At 33.1% G+C, this 23,685-nt stretch overlaps 2 protein-coding genes across 10 annotated transcripts in view; one reads left to right on the forward strand and one right to left on the reverse strand.

The window, feature by feature from the left end:
* The window catches only part of LOC139525501 (SCO-spondin-like), a 43,125-nt gene extending 42,802 nt beyond the window's left edge, over positions 1–323 (reverse strand). For all 3 annotated transcript variants that reach the window (XM_071320915.1, XM_071320889.1, XM_071320898.1), the window contains exon 1: positions 194–323. The gene's annotated coding sequence lies outside the window, so the exon portion shown is untranslated. The remainder of the gene's footprint in view (positions 1–193) is intronic.
* A 9,943-nt stretch (positions 324–10,266) lies between these two features.
* Positions 10,267–23,685, forward strand: part of LOC139525523 (inactive tyrosine-protein kinase transmembrane receptor ROR1-like) — a 170,093-nt gene continuing 156,674 nt past the window's right edge. For 5 of the 7 annotated variants that reach the window (XM_071320948.1, XM_071320922.1, XM_071321004.1 and 2 more), the window contains exons 1-5: positions 10,267–10,916; positions 11,537–11,583; positions 16,185–16,295; positions 16,514–16,603; positions 18,672–18,726. The gene's annotated coding sequence lies outside the window, so the exon portion shown is untranslated. Of the gene's footprint in view, positions 10,917–11,536; positions 11,584–11,898; positions 11,972–16,184; positions 16,296–16,513; positions 16,604–18,671; positions 18,727–23,685 lie in introns of all 7 variants that reach the window. The other 2 variants (XM_071320939.1, XM_071320930.1) reach the window with 2 other exon arrangements.

Here is a 23,685-nt window from a genome sequence, read left to right on the forward strand (position 1 = left end):
TAGACTGATAAACAGTATCTGACTCATAACAGTCTCAGTCAGTTGAGAAAGCCAAAAGCTTCAAATTTTGTATGGTATTTGGTACCTAATTGTAACAAAGTGTGAGAAGAGATATACGACAAGTAAAATCTTTATTTGTACTTGGTTGTCTATATCTGAAATATAACCATTAGTGCCAGGGGAGATAACTTACGAGGACAATCTATGTATGGACAGGTTTGGTATTCAATATCTGATCCATAACAATCTGAGTCTGGTCTATCTTCATCAGTCACTGTATCTTTACATGAACGATTTCTAATCTGATATCCATTTCCACAGGAAGCTGAGCATCCTCCCCATCCTGACCAATCAGACCAGGCCAATCTGTGTTCTGAAATCAAAACAAAGAAAAATTTAAATACAAAAACAGTATTAATATCCTTAGCTAAACTTGTAGAATAAATTGATTGTGTCCAATTTCAGAAAAATAGATAAAGTATTATTAGGATCCTGCTAACATGTTTAATCCCGCCACATTCTGTATGTTTGTGTCTGTCCCAAGTCAGGAGCCTGTAATTCAGTGGTTGTCATTTGTTACTGTTACATATTGGTTTTTTCGTTCATTTTTTACATTAATTATACCGTTAGTTTTCTCATTTGAATTGTTTTTAAAGCTGACTATGCAGTATGGGCTTTGCTAATATTTGAAGGCTGTACAGTGCCATATAGCTGTTAATTTCTGTGTCATTTGCTATCTTGTGGAGATTTGTCTCATTGGCAATCATACCACATCTTCTTTTCATATGCTGATTTATAAAACAATTTAGGATGCAATAAGAATTTCTACTGAGTAAGGTTAAAATGTTCTCAGTTCAAATTATACAATCAAATGAAAACTCAATAGACTGTTATATTCTACTAATAGACATACTTACTTAGTATATCACAGTTGTGTCCTCCCCATCCATCACTACATAAACATAGATAAATTCTGTTTCCATCCTCATCTCTATAATTATCTAAACATCGGCCATCATTTTTACAGGGGTAACTTCCACATGGTCCTACTGCTTCCTAAAATACATGATGATTTAATATCACTGCAATTTTTGTCATTTTCCATTTTTTTATGGAATGTAGATCAACGCTTTATTTCATGTCATTTCTGACTACTTTGGAAAGTCACACTATTTTTTGTACTCTTGTGTTGTAAGATACTTTAATTGGTGTTTAAACTGTTTTTGATTTGAGCATCACTGATGGATCTTTTGTAGACAAAATTGGTATATGGCATACAACATTTAGATCCTGGCATCTATGGTGAGTTTTATATCATGTCGTCAGATTATCAAAACTTGAAGCTAGCATGGAAGAAAAACAAGAATGAATAAAAACATGTACATGTATTTATTTGAACCAAATAATGTTCAGTAGCATACAGTACATGCCAGCTTGCCTCTTCTGGGAGGCTTGAGCTCGGGCTAAATCTGAAAATTCAAATTGTAGCAACTGGGAGGAGAGAACTCATCTTAATGCTGATGGAGGAAAAAATCTCAGTCACATGTTGCTTATAATATCTTGGATCTTGGAGTCATAAATTCACATAAGTCCTAATTTAAAGCTCTTCTTCTTCTTCTTAAGATACAGAAAAACCATTAATGTTTTGTCATTTTTTTAAGATTACTTTCCGGTATATGCCAGTAATGTATGCCAGAGTGAGGTTGCTTTAACAGTGGGAAAGCCACATGTCAGTTCTGCATCTTCTTCCATATGACGTAACGAACAAGAATGTTTACATAGAGGGCAACAGACGGACAGTATTGCACCATCTCGGTAATTTGTTTACATTGTGTATGTGTGATTTTTCAAGAAATTAATTATTAAAGACAATTAACTTTTTGTCATTTTCATTATCAATAACATTTTTTTTAACTTAAAAACTTTACAATTTTAATTTAACTAGTCAAGGCATACACAGTGTTTTCAACAGAATTTTCAATTAGCACCATGGAAATTAACATAGCACTGCTTTCAAAAAAAAAATTACAGCACCTAGGCCCCTGTACATTCTTTTAGAATTCATTCAAGATAGCAATATGGAATATATATATGGCAAAATCAAAGGTACTTTATTCATATGATTTGCACAACGCGACTTTGGTCCTTTTGATTGAATTGCTTCCCTTAGTTTAAGATTGAAAAAATATATTACATCAAATTTGCAGATAATCCAGTCCTTTTCGGTCATGGATCTAAAACTGACGTGTCTTTGAAAACTTCCTTTGGCGGATATTTACAAAAATGTTGTGTTATTCTAAGGGAAAAGACTTAAAATTTAACTTTTTACGAAATGGAAAGGTTAAAATCATCATGTTTTTGAAAGAATTTGGCAAAAACTTAAGAAAGCAGGTAAGTTAAAAGTTATTTAACCTTAGAATTCAATCTACAAGGTGTTTCCCTATATGCGGACAAATCATGAACGACATCTTCTTGCATCTTTTTTTGCCTTTTGAATCTTACTTTTTTACAATTTTTCGTCATTTTATATAGCAATTATACCACGGTTACCACCTGGTTACGCTTCTGATTTTCAAACTAGAAGGCCGAATGATTTCAAAGTAGACAATGTTCATTTGTACATGGAAAGATGCCTAAAAACATGTACAATTCACCTATATGCGGACAAATTATGCATTCGATATAGGAATTAGAATATTGGCTTATTTATTTAAGGGGCATATATAACCTATTGTAATGGCTGTCGTCATGGTAGAGCAAAATGGACACTATACAAATTAGCAAAGTAACCCAAATTTTTCCATATGGTAGAAAATATAGCACCAGTGTACCCTGGAGAGAGCACTGATACAAAAAAAAATTGGCCTGAAATTTTCATTGTACTAATGAACTCAAAATCGTTCAAACTTTTTTTTTGTTGATTTTTTTAAATTCCTGCATTTGCTCAGAAATCGGCCCCGCAAAAAACTTCTTCCTTCTTCCGGTCTCGTTTGTCATGAGACTCCAGAGGCGGATTTAGGGGGGGGGGGGGCCAGGGGGCCTGCCCCCCCCCCCCCCTTTTTGGGAAAAAATTTGGTTGCTTATATAGGGAATCACTGAAGCATGACTGGAGCTGGCCCCCTCTTAGGTCAGTCAGAGGGCCCCCACTTATGAAAATTTCTGGATCCACCACAGTGGAATATATATTTTAGCAGTCCAGTAAAATATAGAAAGGAACACAATAACAATTTCATTTCTAATTATTTTTTTTATGAGAATACCTGGGCCGCGTTTAATATCGTAGCAGCTACGTAATTTTGACTATTGAACGTGTAGCTATAGACAAGTTGTTACATAGATATTGATAGCAGCTACGTAGCCACTACGTAGCTGCTACGATATTGAACTCAACCCAGATGATAGCGTTTCTTTGTTTACATTGAATATGACGTCATAACTAAAATAACGTCACAACTAAAATCCTTAACAACAGAACCAAAATCGGAAGCGTTACGGTATTTCTGTTTCTTTTTTAAACAGATTTAGAACTTAAAATATGCAATTAAAAAAAAAAAATTACAGACTTCGCCCCCTTTCACAGGCAGGGCCGTAACTAGGGTTCTAATTCAGGGGAGGCAGGGGTTTGGGGGCCGCCGATTTTTTATTTTTTTTTCTCTCAGTAAAATAGCTAGAAATGACCCGTTTTCCTTCGATTTCCTTACTCTAAGAGACATCAGTATTGCTTGAACCTGGAAACAATTTTTATGCAAAACCAAGCTGAGGGGGGGGGGGGGAATTCTGTGGGGCCCGCCCCCACCCCTTTCGTGGGAAAAATTTGGTTGATTATATAGGGAATCATTGAAGCATGACTGGAGCGGGGGCCCCCCCTTAGGAAAAGTTCGGGGTCCGCCACTGGCAAGATAATTTTTTATCGAGGACCATGAATTTCAATATTGTTAAAAGCTCAACAGACATGTATATAACTAAACACAGGGACTTTAAATACAGTCTAGTATATACTTAGTATAGAAATTCCCTGCTACAACGAATGGGGGTGTTTAGCTACTAAGGCATGGACCATAATGTTCTCGTACGATCGGGAGAAGCGGTTAAAACAGCTGATTCAGCCGGTAACGAATTCCCGATATCATAAAAGATTCACAATTTAAAGGGAACTCCCTCTGCTCAATTGAGCCCCTAAATAAATGTGAATAGTTAAGTTTTATTTAAAAATATGTGTTATGAAACGGTTCACTTTCGATAAAAAATCCAGAAAATGACGCATATCACGTATCATGATAACACTGTTAAAACTGTAAACTTGTGTTGTTTATAAAATAGATTCAAGTTCTTGGTGTACATATTGTCAATATTGCACATTATTACTTCAAAAAAAAAAATTGATGTAGAAAATTCCACAGGTATTTGGGGCATGGACCCCCCTTTTTTGGACCTCACTTAAAAAGAAATTGTTTGGTGTTTTTTTATTTATTTTTCAATTTTCTACAATGTATGAACATATATCAAGTCTCAACAATCCATTGCTAGTCGATTGCAATAACTTTTTTACTATCCATACGAGCCCCAAGTGAAAAAAGAAGTTCTTAGTGAGGTCCAAAAAAGGGGGGTCCATGCCCCAAATACCTGTGGCCCTGACAGGTCCTGCCTCATATTTTAGTAGGTTATACCTGGAGTAATTTTTTTCTTAAATATTTTTCTTGAAGAAATGGTATCTATTTTGTTGTTCTGCCAATGTGTTTAATTAATCTATACTTAGTTAACAGTATCTGAAATCTGAAATAACTTTTTGTGTGTGTAAAAATTCAACCGGAAATCATTTTTCTAAACAGAAAAGTCAACAACGGGAAGACATCCGGGAAAACGTCTGGTGTGCCCGAAAAGGTTTGAGTACGCGCATTGGCGGTAGAACACTGCAAGTGTAAGCGATAAATTTGTCCTTGTAAAATATGTCCGGGCGGACCCATATTCCTAGTATAAAATGTCCATGGTTACAAATTTTACTAGTAAATATAGTCTGATGTTAGTAAATTTTGTCCCCAGACTAATTTACCTAGGAATTTAAGTCCATGTCATTAATAATCCTAGGTAAAAATGTCCATGTCCTTTTTTTTTTTTAAATCTGAAACATATAATTCATTTACATAATTGAACATTTTTTTAAGAGTTGTGTTTTTATATTTTTGATAAAATGTAAGTAACCAGACTAACTTTCCTAGGAAATCATGTCCGTGGTATTAATATTAATAGGGCAAAAAACGTCTATGATTTTTATAATTTGAATTAAAGGTTATTTTTAACCAACTTAACTTTTTCCAGTACCTTTTCATGTATTTTGATTTTGTTAAAGAGTTATGTAAAAATATATGAAAAAAATATGTACCCAGACAAATTTTCCTAGGAAATCATGTCAATGCTATAATTATTCCTAGATAAAAACATCCATATTATTTAATTTCAAAGGTTTATTTACATAAAGGATATATTAATATTGTTTTAGAGTTATGTATTAATATTTTTTAAATTTATGTCACCAGACTAATTTTCCTAGGAAATCATGTTAATGTCATTATTATTCCTAGATGAAGACACCCATATCAATTATGTTTAAAGGTTAATTAACATGGCTTGTGTTGTTTTAATATTGTTTTAATATTGTGTATTGATATTATGAAGAACTTTTTTTTTTCCCAGACTAATATTTCTAGGAAATCATGTCCATGTTCTTATTATTCCTAGGTAGAAACGTCCATGTTTGTTATTTTTAAGTGTTGTTTTGATATTTTTAAAGAGTTATGTATTTAGATTCAAAATTAAAAGAAAGGAAAAGAAAAAGACGTGATTCCAGTATTTATGAATACCGGTAAAATATCTACATGTATTTTCTGACTTCAAATAAACCTATATATGTATATAAATTTGCAGCTGATAATTAAAATGCATTTTGTTAAAAGTTGTATTTATTCATAGTCAATCTATTGTATTGTATTTATCCATTTATCTGGTAAAAAGTGTTCATTTTCGTTTGCTTCCAGAATGTAATTTGGTAACAGACATTTTTTTCTAGGTAAACAAGTCGATGATCATAATTTTACTAGAAAAACATGTATTAAGACAAATTTTCCTAGGAAAATAAATGCCAGACTTATTTTACTGGGTATGGACTTATTTTCCTAGGAGAATTTGTCCTAGGACTTTTATTCCTAGTAAAATTATGGCCATGGACTTGATTACCTAGGGGAAAATGTCCGGCGGACAAATTTTCCTACCGGACCAAATTTACTGTTACACAAGGACCAAGACACTCCTAATCTAATTTATTAAAATTAATATTGATAATTAAATTTATGATGATAACAATTATATCAACAGAGAGATACATTTATAGAGTGTGATTATACTTCAGTGCCCTTTTGCCACAGGCACTTGTTTCTATCGTATAGTCGACCTTCCTATGAATAGAAACAAGGGCCTGTGCCTTTTGCCCACTGAGTCCATCTCACGCGTCGCCTTGTAATTAAATAACACAGGATGGGATCATGCAGATTCCTGCCTGAGAAGAGTTTTGCAAATAAAACTGTATCTCAGGCTCACACAGCAAATTTTTCGATTGAAAAGTAAAATAATTAGAGGAATAGAGAAACAGTATACTGACTGGCCTTCTAATTTACAATCAAAGAAGAAAAAAAGACAAGTAAAGTGGACTTCTGTTATATCAAATATCAGATTTTCTGTCAACACATACCATTGAACATAGAAATGAAATTGACCCCTCCTTTGTTGCCTCTCCTTTAATAGTATGTACTGCATGTAAAGCAGTTACAAATTGCACATAGGTTTCGGTCTAACACTTTTTACCTAAATATAGTCACCATGCAGAATTGAATATATTATTTTGACAAGTACATAATCGGCTTACTGATACTATGCTGGGGTTACCCTACCCCTATTGTTCCGATATTTGATGTTATTCCTTCATAGACAGAACAATTATTACAGTAATTACTTAAATAAAAGTAGCACATTCGAGGATAAATGTGAACGTGGGAGCAAATGATAATGCAGTTGCTTTATCTGCTTGACAATGAGTTTTCAGATTTGAAGACCAAAATTGCAGCCCTGTTTAGTCTTGGTCGGGATGTTTTCTTTAACGACCAAAGACCTCAGTCAGATAAAAAAAAAATCCGATCATTTCAGAATGTCAAATGCATGTTGTTTAATATCATATGAAAGAAATCAATAGACTCAGACTAAATTCAAAGCCAGTAATAGCCATAAAAACTATCGAGTCAACATGACAGTCGGGTCGTAACTTATTGAGTCAAAGTGTGGCCATAACAACTATTGAATCAACATGGGGTCGTAACAACTATTGAGGCAGCATGTGGCCGTAACAACTATTGAGTCAGCATGTGGCTGAACAACTATTGAGACAGCATGCGGCCGTAACAACTATTGAGGCAGCATGTGGCTGTCAACAACTATTGATTCAACATATGGCCGTAACAACTATTTGAGCAACATGGGGCCGAAACAAACACCGAGGCAACATGTAGCCGTAACAACTATTGAGCCAGTATGTGGCCGTAACAACTATTGAGGCAGCATGTGGCTGTAACAACTATTGATTCAACATATGGCCGTAACAACTATTGAGGCAGCATGTGGCCGTAACAACTATTAAAGCAGCATGTGGCCGTAACAACTATTGAGCCAATATGTGGCTGTAACAACAATTGATTCAACATCTGGCCGTAACAACTATATTGAAGCAACATGTGGCTAAAACAACTATCGAGGCAGCATGTGGCCGTAGCAACTATTGAGCCAGTATGTGGCCGTAATGTTAAACTATTGAGGCAGCATGTGGCTGTAACAACAATTGATTCAACATGTTGCCGTAACAAGTATTGATGCAATATCTGGCAGTAACAACTAGTGAGCCAGCACGTGGCCGTAACAACTATTGAGGCAACACGAAGCCGTAAACAACTATTGGCTCCAGAGGCGGATTTAGGGGAATCACTGAAGCGTGACTGGAGCGGGCCCCCTCTTAGGTCAGTCAGTGGGCCCCCACTTATGAAAATTTCTGGATCCGCCACTGGGGTCAGCGTGTGTCTTTAACAACTATTGAGTCATCTTGTGGCTGATACAACTATGTGGCCGTAACAACTATTGAGGCCAAATGTGACCGAAACAACTATCGAGGCAACATTGGATTGTAACAACTATTAGGACAACATGTGGCCGATACAACTATCGAGTGATAGTTAGCATGTTGTAGTCGTTACAACTCAGTATTGAGTCAACATGTGACCGTAACAACAATTGAGTCAACATGTGACCGTAACAACAATTGAGTCAACATGAGGCTGTTACAATTGTTCAATGAGGCAACATGTGGCTGCCCAAAACTATTGAGTAAACATTTGGGCGTAACAAGGACTTAAGCAATATTTAGGTACATCAGTAACCATTTTGTTAACTATTTTCAAGAAATTTTTGCATTACGTTAATAAAACACTTTCATAGTCACATCTTCAATTACAAAGTTTTTATTCTGAATTTTGAATCTTGTTTTTGGCACCTTATCGAAAAGATAAAGATGATGATCACAAAATTCCCTTCTATCTCCAAAGGTCCCGTCCATCAATTCTTTTGATATAAGGTCAGAAAATCTAAAATGTAAAAAAAATGACGTGCGATACGATACGTCTGCATTGGAGGAAAACAAACATCTCATTCTGTATAAAGAAATAAACCATTGAATACGATATTAATGGCCGTTACTTACAGGGTCTATAGAAAATGCTCCTCGAAGATGATAGTCAAATTCAGAATTATCATTATCAAAATCGCCGGGATAGTCTAGATGCGTTGCATCGTTCAGCTGACACACATGGTCTTCTTGGTCGAAATTAAAAGACGCACACCTTTTGTTTTGAAAGCATTCCATGGCGCACTGAGTAACTAAATGTTTTGTAGTAAATTCCGAGATAATATGGCCATTAAGTTTCTTCCTCGGATGTGAAAAAGTTTCATTTCTCGAAAACTTGTAAATTTGACCATTACAATAAGTTAACATAAAAAATAAAATACATATAGTTAATCTTCCACCGGCCATTGTTTCATTCAGACTAAAAATGGTAACTAGTAGCAAATCGGTAGAAAACTTATAGAATTATAAATAATAAATGAAATTGCGTTTGTTACCTTGTATAGTCTTATTTGCAGGTAATTATTGCGTATAATTTGCGTGTTTAGGGTGATAACATGGACAATCTGGGACTAATTAGATAACAAAAGATTGATTAAATAGATAAGAAGTAACACACCTGGTCCCAGGGCAATTCATCAGCTTGAATTTTTTATTTGGTTTTATCACTTATTTATTTCTAATTTCAAGCAAAGAAATAAATCAAGACTAGATGTAATGTTTTTATTAATAGGAATAAGAAGATGTTGTTGTATGAGTGCAATTTATCAAATAAGACAACTCTCTAATTTCAGAAGACTGCCCGTTGACATGTTGAAGAAGTGGTGGATCCAAAATTTTCATAAGGGGGGAGCCCACTGACTGCCTAAGGTGGGGCCCGCCCCAGTGATAATTCAGTGATTCCCTAAATAATAAAACAAACTGTTCCCACTAAAGGGGAGGCGGACACCAAGCCCCCATAAATCCGCCTCTGTTAATTATACTGTTAATTTCTATGTCATTTGGTCTCTTGTGAAGCGATTGGCAATTACACTACATCTTCTTTTTTTTTTTTTTTATAGAACTGAACTTCCTTTCAAGATTGTTTGCCCATTTGGATTTGGTTTGCATAGGCCTGGCCCTATACTGAATTTGTGACGGTTATGGATTGATGGACCCAACAAGACCACTGACACCATATTCTTTCTCTTTGATTACAGTTTTATTTTTCATTTATATATATTTTATTGTAAATTAAAAGATATCTTCTATTAATTTTCGATATTTAAAGAAAATGTCAATTGCTCATCCGATAAGTTATCATAAGTGGACGGTTCTCCGAGGTAAACGGAGGTACATACATGCACAGACGTTTACAGAACAGAAACCAGTTTAATAAAATAACATAAGACATAAGTTCGTTATGGCAGCTCTAGGAACTGACAAATGCCTTAACATTATGTCATACACCCATACAAAATATAGTAACACACGCCGACTGTCATATCCGTAATTGAATCATCTCTTTTCCGACATGGCTTTAACTTTAATAAAGATATTTCCGTTTAGAAAATGTGAACGTTAATTTGCTCTTCCAACAGCCCCAGATTTTTAAAGTTGTCGAATTCATGCCTGAATGGTGTTTTAACTATGTCGACTATCAGAATCTAGTTTCACTTACAGCCAATTGTTCTAATCAATGGGAATTGTGTGCCAAATCAAACCTACATTTTTTATATAGAAATTCCTCGAGAAAATCCACTAACTCTATTACAGAGATTTTCGTTATGAAATTTTACACATATACTATTCACTTATTTGTACGTGTTATGCTTCTGTTTTTTATTAAAACAAATATTCTTTACAACTTTAACGATGCAAAAAACATGTGCTGAGTCTTAAAAGTCGGGTGCACCCTAAGACATGCACTTTTGTTCTTCTTTTGAGCTATCTGTAATTCAAAACTTGTCTAAGTGAAACAATTGTTAGCAGTCATGTAGTCTCTATTGAGTGCTGAATTGTCAAATACAAGTATGCAAAGGGAAAGGCTGTGGATTTTCTTTAAAACTTTTGATAGTTATTATATTAGCAGGTTCATGACTCTAATTTTCAAAGGTCAAAGTCTTTTCAAATAATTCAGTCACACCCCATCCCAATGCTGTCGTCATATAATTTATAGATATCTGAACCATGTTCTTGATTGAGGGCTTAATTCTAATATGAGGTAGGTGCCGTGCTAGCAATTGAGCTCTGGATGGGTTTAATTGGTTACAAATTTTATTATTATTGTCTGATCCTTACAATCATACTGTTCAGAAATCAGAATAACATGTTATTTGTGAGAATTTGGAATGCTCCATTAAGATGTAAAAATCGTTAGAAAAAACCCAACAAAATATGGCAGGCAGATAAAGACAATAATTATATATGCTTATGGTTATAATTCTAGTTCTACATATATTATCAAAAAGATCTCAAGTAGCCTGTATTTTCACTGTTGAAGCACTTTTAAAAAAAGTTGTCTGAAAAAAATAAGATGACATGGTATGATTGCCAATGAGACAACTCTTCACCAGAGACGAAATGACATAGCATGTAAAAAAGAAGATGTGGTATGATCGCCAATGAGACAGCTCTCCACAAGAGACCAAAATGACACAGAAATTAACAACTATAGGTCACCATACATGAGCTAAATCTATACTGCATGGTCAGCTATAAAGGCCTGATATGACAAATGTATAGAAATTCAAATGAAAAAACTTACTGCCTGTTTATGTACAAAACTATGAACGAAAAAACAAATATAATGTACAGCAACAAACTTATTTATATACTTTTCAGATGCAGGCAAAGTTAATATGAGAATATTCTTTATAAATAGATGATGGGTAAACATATATTTTGTTTAAATTATATAAAATATTTTTCTACTATCACATTCATAGACTACTTTGTCAGCTACATTTAGAAGGTTAATATAAAGGGAGATAACTCAACTCTATCCAAGGTTTCAATTTTGCTTTTGGATTGATAAGAACTTTCATCAATAAATATAAATGTAGGAAAGATCATTTAAAATATGTCCTCCATCATGAATGTGTTAAAACTGAAACAAGCTAGATGTAGCTACACTTTCTTTCTTAATATGTTTCATAAAATTTAGAAAAAAAAATGTTTTGTCTTTATATTGATTGCTATTACAGGAATTGACCATATTAAGGAATTTCCACTCATAACATTGTGGATTCTGCAAGGTTTCAACTTTTGCTAATAAGGGTAAATTTTGTCGGAATTTTTTTTTACAAGCGTATGAATTGGTTCTATGATGAGCCACTAAAGTTTAGCAACAAAAATGTGAAATTTTATTTTATTACAAAATCATAACAACATATAATTTTAATAATAACAAAATGGAATTATGACATGTCTGAAGCAACATGAATGTTTATCACTCACATTCATTATGATTTTCTTTGTATGGAGCATGGGAAAATGCAGAAATGAGTATAGTGTTATTCCAAATCAATTTCTCAGCCATGCCCCAAGTGCACCAATGAAGGATTGGCAGGCACACCAGCAGCTGCCCTTAGTCAATGCACTACTCTTGTGGCTGGAAAAAACTTGTCAAGTGTTGATGTGAAGCGAAGGTAGCGCTCCTCCCTTGACGATAGTTTTTTTTTTTGTCTTAAAGATATCGACCTATCCTGTGCAGTTGCAATTTGTCGATATCTGTTTGTTGGTCTCTAAACTGTTGCCTTATGCACATTAAATCGAGCCACGATGTCAGCAACACTCATTCTGGCATCAACCATTCCAAGAGCTTTCTGACAGTCATTTTCGGGGAGGCCTGGTTGACGCTCCATGCAATTTTTGCAAAGGTGTATGTGTTTTTTTTACCAATGGTGTGTTTTTGAACGTAAGTGAAAAAGAAATTTTTAATATCGTTTTAAAAGTACAGGTACAGAAGGTAAAACATCAATTACACGTGCAAAGCTGAAATGGTGCAAAATCAATCACCAGGAAAAAAGTACGACTGTTTTAAATTACAGGTAAAACTAAGGATTATATCAATGATGTTTAATTAATGGTTTTCCATAAACAACAATAAAAAAAACTAGAGGCTCTAAAGAGCCTGTGTCGCTCACCTTGGTCTATGTGCATATTAAACAAAGGAGTCACAAATGGATTCATGACAAAATTGTATTTTGGTGATGGTGATGTGTTTGAAGTTCTTACTTTACTGAACATTCTTGCTTCTTACAATTATATCTATAATGAACTTTGCCCATTAGTAACAGAGAAAAATATTTGGTAAAAATTTACATAAATTTACCAAATTAATGAAAATTGTTAAAAATTGACTATAAAGGGCAATAACTCCTTAAGGGGTCAATTGACCATTTAGGTCATGTGGACTTATTTGTAGATCTTACTTTGATGAACATTATCGCTGTTTACAGTTTATCGCTATCTATAATAGTATTCAAGATAATAACCAAAAACAGCAAAATTTCTTTAAAAATTACCAATTGGAGGGCAGCAACCCAACAACCGGTTGTCCAATTCATTTGAATATTTCAGGGCAGATATATATTGACTTGATTAACAATTTAACTCCTTGTCAGATTTCCTCTAAATGATTTGGTTTCAGAGTTATAAGCAAAAAACTACATTTTACCCCTGTTCTATTTTTAGCCGTGGTGGCCATCTTGGTTGGATGGCCAGGTCATCGGACACATTTTTCAAACAAGGTACCTCAAAGATGATTGTGGTTAAGTTTGAATTAATTTGGCCCAGTAGTTTCAGAGGAGAAGATTTTTGTAAAAGATAACTAAGATTTACGAAAAATGGTTAAAAATTGACTATAAAGGGCAATAACTCCTAAAGGGGTCAACTGACCATTCCGGTCATGTTGACTTTTTTGTAAATCTAACTTTGCTGAACATTATTGCTGATTACAGTTTATCTCTATCTATAATAATATTCAAGATAATAACCAAAAACGGCAAAATTTCCTCAAAATTACCAATTCAGGGGCAGCAACCCAACAACAGGTTGACCGATTCATCTGAAAATTTCAGGGCAGATAGATCTTGACCTGATAAACATTTTTACCCCACATCAGATTTCCTCTAAATGCTTTGGTTTTTGAGTTATAAGCCAAAAACTGCATTTTACCCCTATGTTCTATTTTTAGCCGTGGCGGCCATCTTGGTTGGTTGACCGGGTCACGCCACACATTTTTTTAACTAGATACCCCAAAGATGATTGTGGCCAAGTTTGGATTAATTTGGCCCAGTAGTTTCAGAGGAGAAGATTTTTGTAAAAGATTACTTAGATTTATGAAAAATGGTTAAAAATTGACTATAAAGGGCAATAACTCCTAAAGGGGTCAACTGACCATTTCGGTCATGTTGACTTATTTGTAAATCTAACTTTGCTGAACATTATTGCTGTTTACAGTTTATCTCTATCTATAATAATATTCAAGATAATAACCAAAAACAGCAAAATTTCCTCAAAATGACCAATTCAGGGGCAGCAACCCAACAACGGGTTGACCGATTCATCTGAAAATTTCAGGGCAGATAGATCTTGACCTGATAAACATATTTACCCCATGTCAGATTTCCTCTAAATGCTTTGGTTTTTGAGTTATAAGCCAAAAACTGCATTTTACCCCTATGTTCTATTTTTAGCCGTGGCGGCCATCTTGGTTGGTTGACCGGGTCACGCCACACATTTTTTAAACTAGATACCCCAATGATGATTGTGGCCAAGTTTGGTTCAATTTGGCCCAGTAGTTTCAGAGGAGAAGATTTTTGTAAAAGTTAACGACGACGGACGACGACGGACGACAGACGACGGACGACGACGACGGACGCCGGACGCAAAGTGATGGGAAAAGCTCACTTGGCCCTTCGGGCCAGGTGAGCTAATTAGAAAAACAGTGTTGCTAAACTTTTTTGGCTCAGTATATGTATAATATTTGAGATTTTAGTTAATAAGAGTGAAGTTTTTGTTTTTGTTTTTGTTTTTGCCTGAAAGGCCAAGTGAGCTTTTCTCATCACTTTGCATCCGTCGTCTGTCACCGTCGTCGTCTGTAATTGCGTGAGTTATTGCCCTTTATAGTCGATTTTTAACCATTTTTCGTAAATCTTAGTTATCTTTTACAAAAATCTTCTCCTCTGAAACTACTGGGCCAAATTAATCCACTTGGCCACAATCATCTTTGGGGTATCTAGTTTAAAAAATGTGTCCGGTGACCTGGCCATCCAATCAAGATGGCCGCCACGGCTAAAAATAGAACATAGTGGTAAAATTCAGTTTTTGGCTTATAACTCAAAAACCAAAGCATTTAGAGCAAATCTGACGGGGTTAAATTGTTTATCAAGTCAGGATCTATCTGCCCTGAAATTTTCAGATGAATCCGATAACCCATTGTTGGGTTGCTGCCCCTTGAATTGGTAATTCTAAGGAAATTTTACTGTTTTTGGTTATTATCTTGAATATTATTATAGATAGAGATAAACTTTAAACAGCCATTATTTACAGCAAAGTAAGACCTAAAAAATAAGTCAACATGACCAAAATGGTAATGGTCCTTTATAGTCAATTTTTAACAATTTTCATAAAATTTGTAACTTTTTACTAACATTTTTCACTGAAACTACTGGGCCAAGTTCATTATAGATAGAGATAATTGTAAGCAGCAAGAATGTTCAGTACAAACACATCACCATCACCAAAACACAATTTTGTCATGAATCCATCTGCGTCCTTTGTTCAATATTCACATAGACCAAGGTGAGCGACACAGGCTCTTTAGAGCCTCTAGTTTTTTAATAAAGAAGATAATGACCAAGCTGCATTTAAAATAACATAAATCCAATAAAAACAGGGCACACCATGGCAAAAAATAAAAGGAGAGGAAAGTACAAACAACAATAACAAAACATTTCATAACTTTCTTCACATGTGTCTTGACTTAAGGAATATAAATGGGTCTGACAACCATTTTTCATTTTTTCATTTGGCTATGTCAAACCTATGCAGTATTGTTTGTTGAATAACTGCTATATATTGTCTGAATTCGACCGAAGGAATTCACATAAAGCTTTAAAAAAAACACCTTTTTAATAACTATCCTTTAAAAGTGCTCACATCATTTCCGTAGTTCAATGGATCTAGACAAGACACCTGTCGACAATTCACCTTTATCCAAATTAGTAAATCAAATTGCTATAACTGTCTAATAGCAGATAAACTAACAGGTCATGTTTTGGTGACAACAATAGAAGCCCTGATGTAGAAAATTAATGATTAGAAGTTAATGATTCTGTGGGTCACCTGTCCTACAAAAAAAGTGGTCAAGCATAATATGACTCCCGCCTTGTTGCCTTTCCCTCGTCAGATTATATTGTTCACATGAAGAAGTTGTTGATGCTACAAATTGATTCTAATCCTGTGTTAAATCTCTCTATTATAGAAAAGAGGTTTAACAATGTGGAGAAAGTTTACAAGATTTGGATAATTTGACGAGCTACAATGATTTCAGTCAAAGAAAGTATAGCAGATTGATCAGAGACAGATATTTATGGTAAATATTATTAATGATTTTTTTAAGTTTACAAAATCTTCAAAATAAGTTAAAATTACCTTGAAGCTAAATAGAAATGTTCATATCTTTTAAGTGTATGTTGATTATTACGATGTCTGTAATATATTATGTTTGTTAGATGCACTACAATGGCAAATTATGTTTTTTGTTTATTTGTTTAATTTATTTATTTGATTGTTTTCTTTTTTATACATCAGGATAGACTTGTTATACACAGTAAAATATAGACTGAAAAGTTAAACTTATAACATCAGAGGTTGAATAGGAAGAGATGAAAAAGATTATAGGTAGATATTTTTTCTTTAATTGATATCAATTATTTCTTCCATGAACTAAAAGGTATTGTTACTTTTAAGAATAAACATAGTTTACTGGGCTAAATTTTATTACAGATTTGATAATAGTGTCTATCGCTAAAAAAAAATTATTTCGTTGCTAAAATTTCTATATTCAGGATACAGGTATATACTTCTGTGCGAGTTTATTCAGATATATGGACTTTAAGATTGCAAATATAGTTATACTATTAATATGGTCTTGTTCATCATGTAACAGTTGACTTATATTATCTCAAACTCTTTTGTCTCAAAATTCCTGTGATGATCATATGAGACTGAAATTAAAATTCCTGTTCAAAGCAAAAGATTTGAATTATTTTACTCCTGATACATGCATCTCAAAATTCCTGTTATCTTTTCTGCCTGGTCCATTATAAGATGATGAAAGTCTAAAGTAATTAACAATATGTTCACATTATTGTCTTCAAAGAAACAGGCAATTCTTTTTGTATGTACAAATGTAGAAGTGATAAAACCATAATATCATATTTGTTTTTGGCACTCATATTTATTATGTATTCTAAGATGTCATCTTCCTTACCTCTGGAGGGAGTGAATTGTAACCCTTTGCTAGCAAAGATGCTAAGATGTTGATTATGTCTGTAAACAAATTTTACTCTTTCCAGCACTAGTTCATTAGAAAAGTGATCAAACCACATTCTGATAATGATTTGAATAAAAAAAACAATGTTGCTTTATATCTGATAGGGATATTTACTTTATGCACAGCCTTTAGGAGCCTTTATTTTTAGTATGGTAAATTGAAGCATAAATTTTAAGGGTATGATCATGAACTTTAACTTTTCCTTCTGATCTTAGTTCATGAACTCATTTTTAAAGGCCTTAAAGGGACCATCATAAAAGAATTGTCTTGTCTTATTTCTTTGATAGGATGCAGTCTCATAAAAAATTCCCATCATATTTCTGTGTTGAGAATACCAGAGTTATAATCATTTGCTGATTTAAATACAGCAAAAAGTTATTAAATTTTTGAAAAGGTTTTTGTCAATACTTGAAAAAAAGAAAAAAAAAACCAACATTATTCTATGAATGACGATTCATCAAAAAGTAATATTAAGCTTTATTGTATCAACCATGTGCAGATTGATCAGTAAATTAGAATAATAGTTTTTACTTTAAGATGAATTTTGCCTTTTTCTTTTGTCATTTTGTAGGTTAAAAATCTTTCCATTGTTTAATAAGATTTGGAGTTATTTCCCTTTGACTGATTTTTTTTAACATGTCTGAAATAATTGCCAATATTAAGTGCACTCCAACACATAACATAACATAATGCATTGTAATTGCAAAATATTGAAAATTTAATCTTTATGTGCATTTTATCAGTTTTTCTTGCAATTTGTATGTTGTATGGTGATAACTGTAGAAATTATCATTCAAATTATTAAGCTATTATCAGACAAGATGTACTACCCTAACTCCATGAAGCTAAAACTGTTTGAAGATGAAAAATCTGTATGGTGAACAGATAAACTTGCCTCTTTGGGGATAAATTATTAGATTTCTAATCAATTTTTGACAGTTTTTAAGTAATTTTGCTTCATTCTTTTAGTCTGCTGAGAGCTGTTACACAGGTGATAAAAAGCTCTTTGCAGATTGAAAAGAAATTTAAATTTTGTGAATTTTGTAAGGTTCTGCTTAACCAATTTTCAATCCCATGTCTGTTTAGGTTGATTCATTGCCTAACAACTGTCGAGGAACAATCTTTGCCAAAATTAAACATTAAACTGGGTATTTTTTTGTCTGTTATGTCTTCATGTGCCATTATTCATCTTTCAGATAAAAATTTGAGATATGTTTTTCAAGAAATGAAATGAAGGTTTTATGATTAGGCTGTCATTTTATATCTATGAATTATGAGTTCTTGCATTTAAAAAGCATGTCTTACTCCAGGAGTTCTTTCTGTAGGAGGATCACATAGCTAAATACTTTAATTGAAAAATTTACCACTTGCACTTAAAATGAAATAATCATAAATAAAATCTTTTCTTTTTAGAAATTGGCTAGACAATTTGTAGATAGAGGTGCTCCAGTGTAGAAGGTGAACACAGGTACATGTATCTCGCATTTCAATATATAACAGCATATCCTGCTCTTAAGATAAAAATTCAGTAACTTGTATTTGGAACATTGAAACCAAAATTACTACCACACAACTGATTATAGCCACAAAAAAACAGCCCACATAATGAATGCTGCTACTAAAAGAACAAACTCATCAAAACAGAGACATTGCTGATTGCTTTTAAACACAATGAGCATCACCATCTTAATTCTGGACTACTGGAATTCAACAACAAAATCATATTTACATTTTAGGAGAAGAATTTGAAAACTATTTGGTGGATGAAAGGAAAATGTATTTTATTTACTGAAGTGGTGTTATTTTTTCTAATTGCTCAAAATTCAATTTTCATAATTAAGTTGTCCTGAAAATGCATGAAATATTTGCCACTGTACATAAGCAAACACCACAATTAGTTAATGAGGTTTAATGATGGTTTCTATAGAATTCCACTTGATAAAGTACAAATTAATAAAATATTTAATAAATCAAGTATAATTTTTAAAAAAATGAATAAATGTTCCATCTGTTGAACAGTGTTTATACTATTTAGGTTAATCAGCTTCTTGTGTTGACTGAATTCTAAGCATTTCTATTTCTCTCTGAAGCTTGAAATGGCTGAATATCACATTGCTTTTGTAAATGTGTTATTTATAATTTCTGAAAGTTAAAGCTTTTTATGTCATTTAGAAAACCTATTGATTACATTATTAGAAAGTATTTTATGTTTGTAATTAAATATTAAATCTCAACTTCTGTGCCTTGCTGTCCTGTTGTGCTGTTGAACAAATCGACAAACTTGGGGTGTTGTCTCCTGCACATTGATGCCGTTATAGAGGAAATAATGCAATTTGGTTTATGCATCAATAAATTTCAATAGATTTTATGGAAATTTTGCTTTGCTGATTCGATGTAAGGTATATTTTACCGTATTCTCTTTCAGTTCTTTGTTGGGCTTGAAAGCGATGATTCATTATTTTATTTGTATGAAAAAACAATTATTTTGATATTTCCAAACAGCTAAAAATTAAACCATACTGCACTTTAACAAATTGTTAGCTACCACCTGATCATTTTAAATTTTCTGTTTTTTGACAAAATTTATTTTCCCCAAAAATCATCTTGAAAATTATATAATCTTCCTGAAATATTTTTTCTTTATATCATTACTATTTCCAGTAAGGGATCCAGGATTTTTGAAAGATGGGTGTAATATGATAAATGTGAAATAAAATGCCAAATGTAGCAAGGAAAATAATATTTTTTGGATGATATTATGCTCAAAATAGCTCAAAGCAAACTTGACAACCCTAAAGGTAAACATCTTGAATTGCTGTTTGTCAAAGTCACCTCACTGCAGCTTGAAGATCTGCCACTGATTTCCTTCTTCAAATCAATTAATGAAAAGCTGGTTATTTTTTGTTTTAGTACAGAGAGCTGCAACTCTCAATAATACTCCTAAGTCATGAACATTTTATTATAACATTAGGATCAATTTCAGTCCTAAGATTTTTTGTAAAAAGGGCCCTAGGTCTAGATGAATAGTCTGATTATTATGCTTGTTTGAATTGCCTTGGTGGTTAAAATTAAGTATGCTTACTTCAAAAATGTAGAATTGATTTGATATAACCTGTTTTTGCTGATGTGACATTAAACAATCATCAATCAATCAACAAAATGTAGAATTAGTAAGATTAAACAACAAAAAATTTGTTAAACTAACTTGATTTAAGATGAAAAAGTTTAAGTGATGGTTGATGTATAATCATATAAAAGATAAGTGCAATAATTTTTACATTTACAGTAAAACTTCAACAATAAACAAGTGACTATTGATATTTCCGGATTAATTCTCCTTTTTTTTGTTGTTGAAGAAAATGTGACTCTTGCTTAATTTTATGAAGAAGTGTCACGGAATAGAAGTTCCTTCATAATATAAGTTCCAAAATGAAAAAATATTCTTGAATATTACTTCCACAGGAATAAATATTAGAGTATATGTTCCTAACGGAATAAATGGTATAGAATATTTGTTCCAACAGGAATAGATATTATGACAATGTTTAAAACAAAGTGTCCATTGGAACTTCTGTTTAGCGGAACAAATATACGTTGACAGTTGAACTCTTATTCAGCATAAAATAAGGGCATAAATGGACAACAATTTGTGCTGTTTAGTGGGATGAAAGGCAATGTTAAACTTCAATTATATTGGGGATGTTATCAACACATTAAATAACTATAGCTTAGAATGAAAGTCATATCTTTGTTTGGAATTGATTGTGAATTAAATAAATGTTGCATTGCTTGATTTAATGTAAAAAAGTATCGATCTACAGATGATTAATAAAATTTTCTGATATCCAGTGGAGGGGTTTTATGATGGGATATTGAACGGAGAGACTTTTTAATTAAATAAAGACATGTGGACCAAAGTCATTAGCTTTGTTTGAGTGATTATCTTCTGAAAAAAATATTCATATTTAAAAAGTTTTAAATATCTCCAGATTCTTGTTGGTTATAAACAGAAGCTTGAGGCATGAAGTCTGTATAATATAGGTTAGGAAGTAATAAAAGTCAATCGTAAAAATCACTTTATTGTTATATTTTAATGTCTACAGGTGATAGTTATATCTCGGCTAATTTCGTTAATAGGTTTTATATTTTGCTTCATTTAATCTACATGTATTAATATGATTATACGTCGGGCATCATGTGGTTCAATGTAGGATAAAAACAAACTTGATAGGACTAGTTTAAAATCTGCTTATTTAATAAAAAAAAATTAAAATGAAGTTTTGATTGTTATTATATTGAATTGGTTGGTGTTCTGTAGTGATTGTGCTAATAATTTATCAAGGCTTATTCCTTAAATAAAAAAAAAGGACAAAAGCCATTGTAAACTCAACATGGAAGCAGCATTCATAGTTATACCATATACCAAAAAGTTTTTCCTGTCTAGTGTCAACAGTTATTATTAAGATATAGGCTAATCATGGTATTCTTCATTCTTTTTTTGTCAGATCCTTTTCAAATTTTGATGAAATGGGGACATTTTTTGTGGAAGAGGGACTGGATATTTAAGATTATAAAATAAATACATGTACCTGATTATGAAACTCAATAAAACCATAGATGAGTTTGATAAGGCTGACCATTTTGACTTTTGTCGCAGAAAGCTTGAAATAGGGATAGTGATCCAGCAGCGGCTTAACTTCTTAAAAGCTTTATATTTTAGAAGGTGGAAGACCTGGATGCTTCATACTTATACTGTATATAGGTGCCTCAAGTTACAAAGTTTCCGTCTGTCACATGTTTGTTGTCCTTGACCTCATTTCATGGTTCAGGGACTACTTGAATAAAAAGTTAAGATTTTTTTAAATGTTAATTTCTCTTTTATTATGAGTTAAAGGATAACTTTATATAGTTTGTACATACCTTGCAAGGTTCTCATGCCCGTCAGACAGTTTTCACTTGACCTCGACCTCATTTCATGGATCAGTGAACAAGGTTAAGTTTTGGTGGTCAAGTCCATATCTCAGATACTATAAGCAATAGGTCTAGTATAATCGGTGTATGGAAGGACTATAAGGTGTACATGTCAAACTGGCAGGTGTCATCTGACCTTGACCTCATTTTCATGGTTCATTGGTTATAGTTAAGTTTTTTGTGTTTTGGTCTGTTTTTCTTATACTGTATGCTGCACAGTATGCAGTAGATCTACTATATTTGGTGTATGGAATGATTGTAAGGTGTACATGTCTAACTGACAGGCGTCATCTATTCTTGACATCATTTTCTTGGTTCAGTGGTCAAAATTAAGTTTTTGAGTTTTGGTCTTATTTTCTAATACTACATGTATATGCAATAGGTCAACTATATTTGGTGTATGGAAATATTTTATGATGTTCATGTCAGTCTTGAAGGTTTTATTTGACCTTGACCTGATTTCTAAGCTTCATTGCTCAGTGTTTAGTTTTTATGTTTTGGTCTGTTTTTCTTAAACTATAAGCATTAGATCAACTATATTTGTTGTATGGAAGAATTGTAAGCTGTACATGTCTGCCTGGCATTGTTCGTTTGACCTTCACCTCATTTTCATGGTTCACTGGTCAATGTTTAGTTTTCTTGTTTAAGTCTGTTTCTTAGAAACTAGATTTAGTGTATTGAATGATTGTAAGGTATACATGTATTTCTGGTTTGGTTTATATAACCTTGACCTCATTTTCATGGATCATGTGAAGTTTATGTGATAGTTATAGTAAAGCTAGTAAAGTCTGGAGCTGGCATGTCAGTTAACTGCTAGTAGTCTGATGTTATTTATGTATTATTGTCTTTGGTTACATCTTCTGACATCAGACTCAGACTTCTCTTGAACTGCATTTTAATGTGCGTATTGTTATGCGTTTACTTTACTACATTGGTTAGAGGTATAGGGGAGGGTTGAGATTTCACAAACATGTTTAACCCCGCTGCATTTTTGCACCTGTCCCAAGTCAGGAGCCTCTGGCCTTTGTTAGTCTTGTATTATTTTAACTTTTAGTTTCTTTTGTACAATTTGGAGTTCAGTATGGCATTCATGATCACTGAACTAGTATATATTTGTTTAGGGGCCTCCGGGTGCGGGAATTTCTCGTTGCATTGAAGACCTGTTGGTGACCTTCTGCTGTTGTCTGCCTTATGGTCGGGTTGTTGTCTCTTTGGCACATTCCCCATTTCCATTTTCAATTTTACTTCATATTTAGAACTATCAACATAATATCAATGATAAGTTAAGAAGGCGAGACATTTCAGCGTGTGCACTCTTGTTATATGAAGGGTTGGTTTGGGGGGATGCAAGCTTTAAAAAAAAGATGCACTTACACTTGTATGCAAATTTATCTGCCATCACTTAAAATCACACAAGTTCACATAAAATATTACATCCCAAATAAAAAATTTGAGG

This window comes from Mytilus edulis, chromosome 1, assembly GCF_963676685.1.
Source record: "Mytilus edulis chromosome 1, xbMytEdul2.2, whole genome shotgun sequence".
NCBI classification, from domain to species: domain Eukaryota; kingdom Metazoa; phylum Mollusca; class Bivalvia; order Mytilida; family Mytilidae; genus Mytilus; species Mytilus edulis.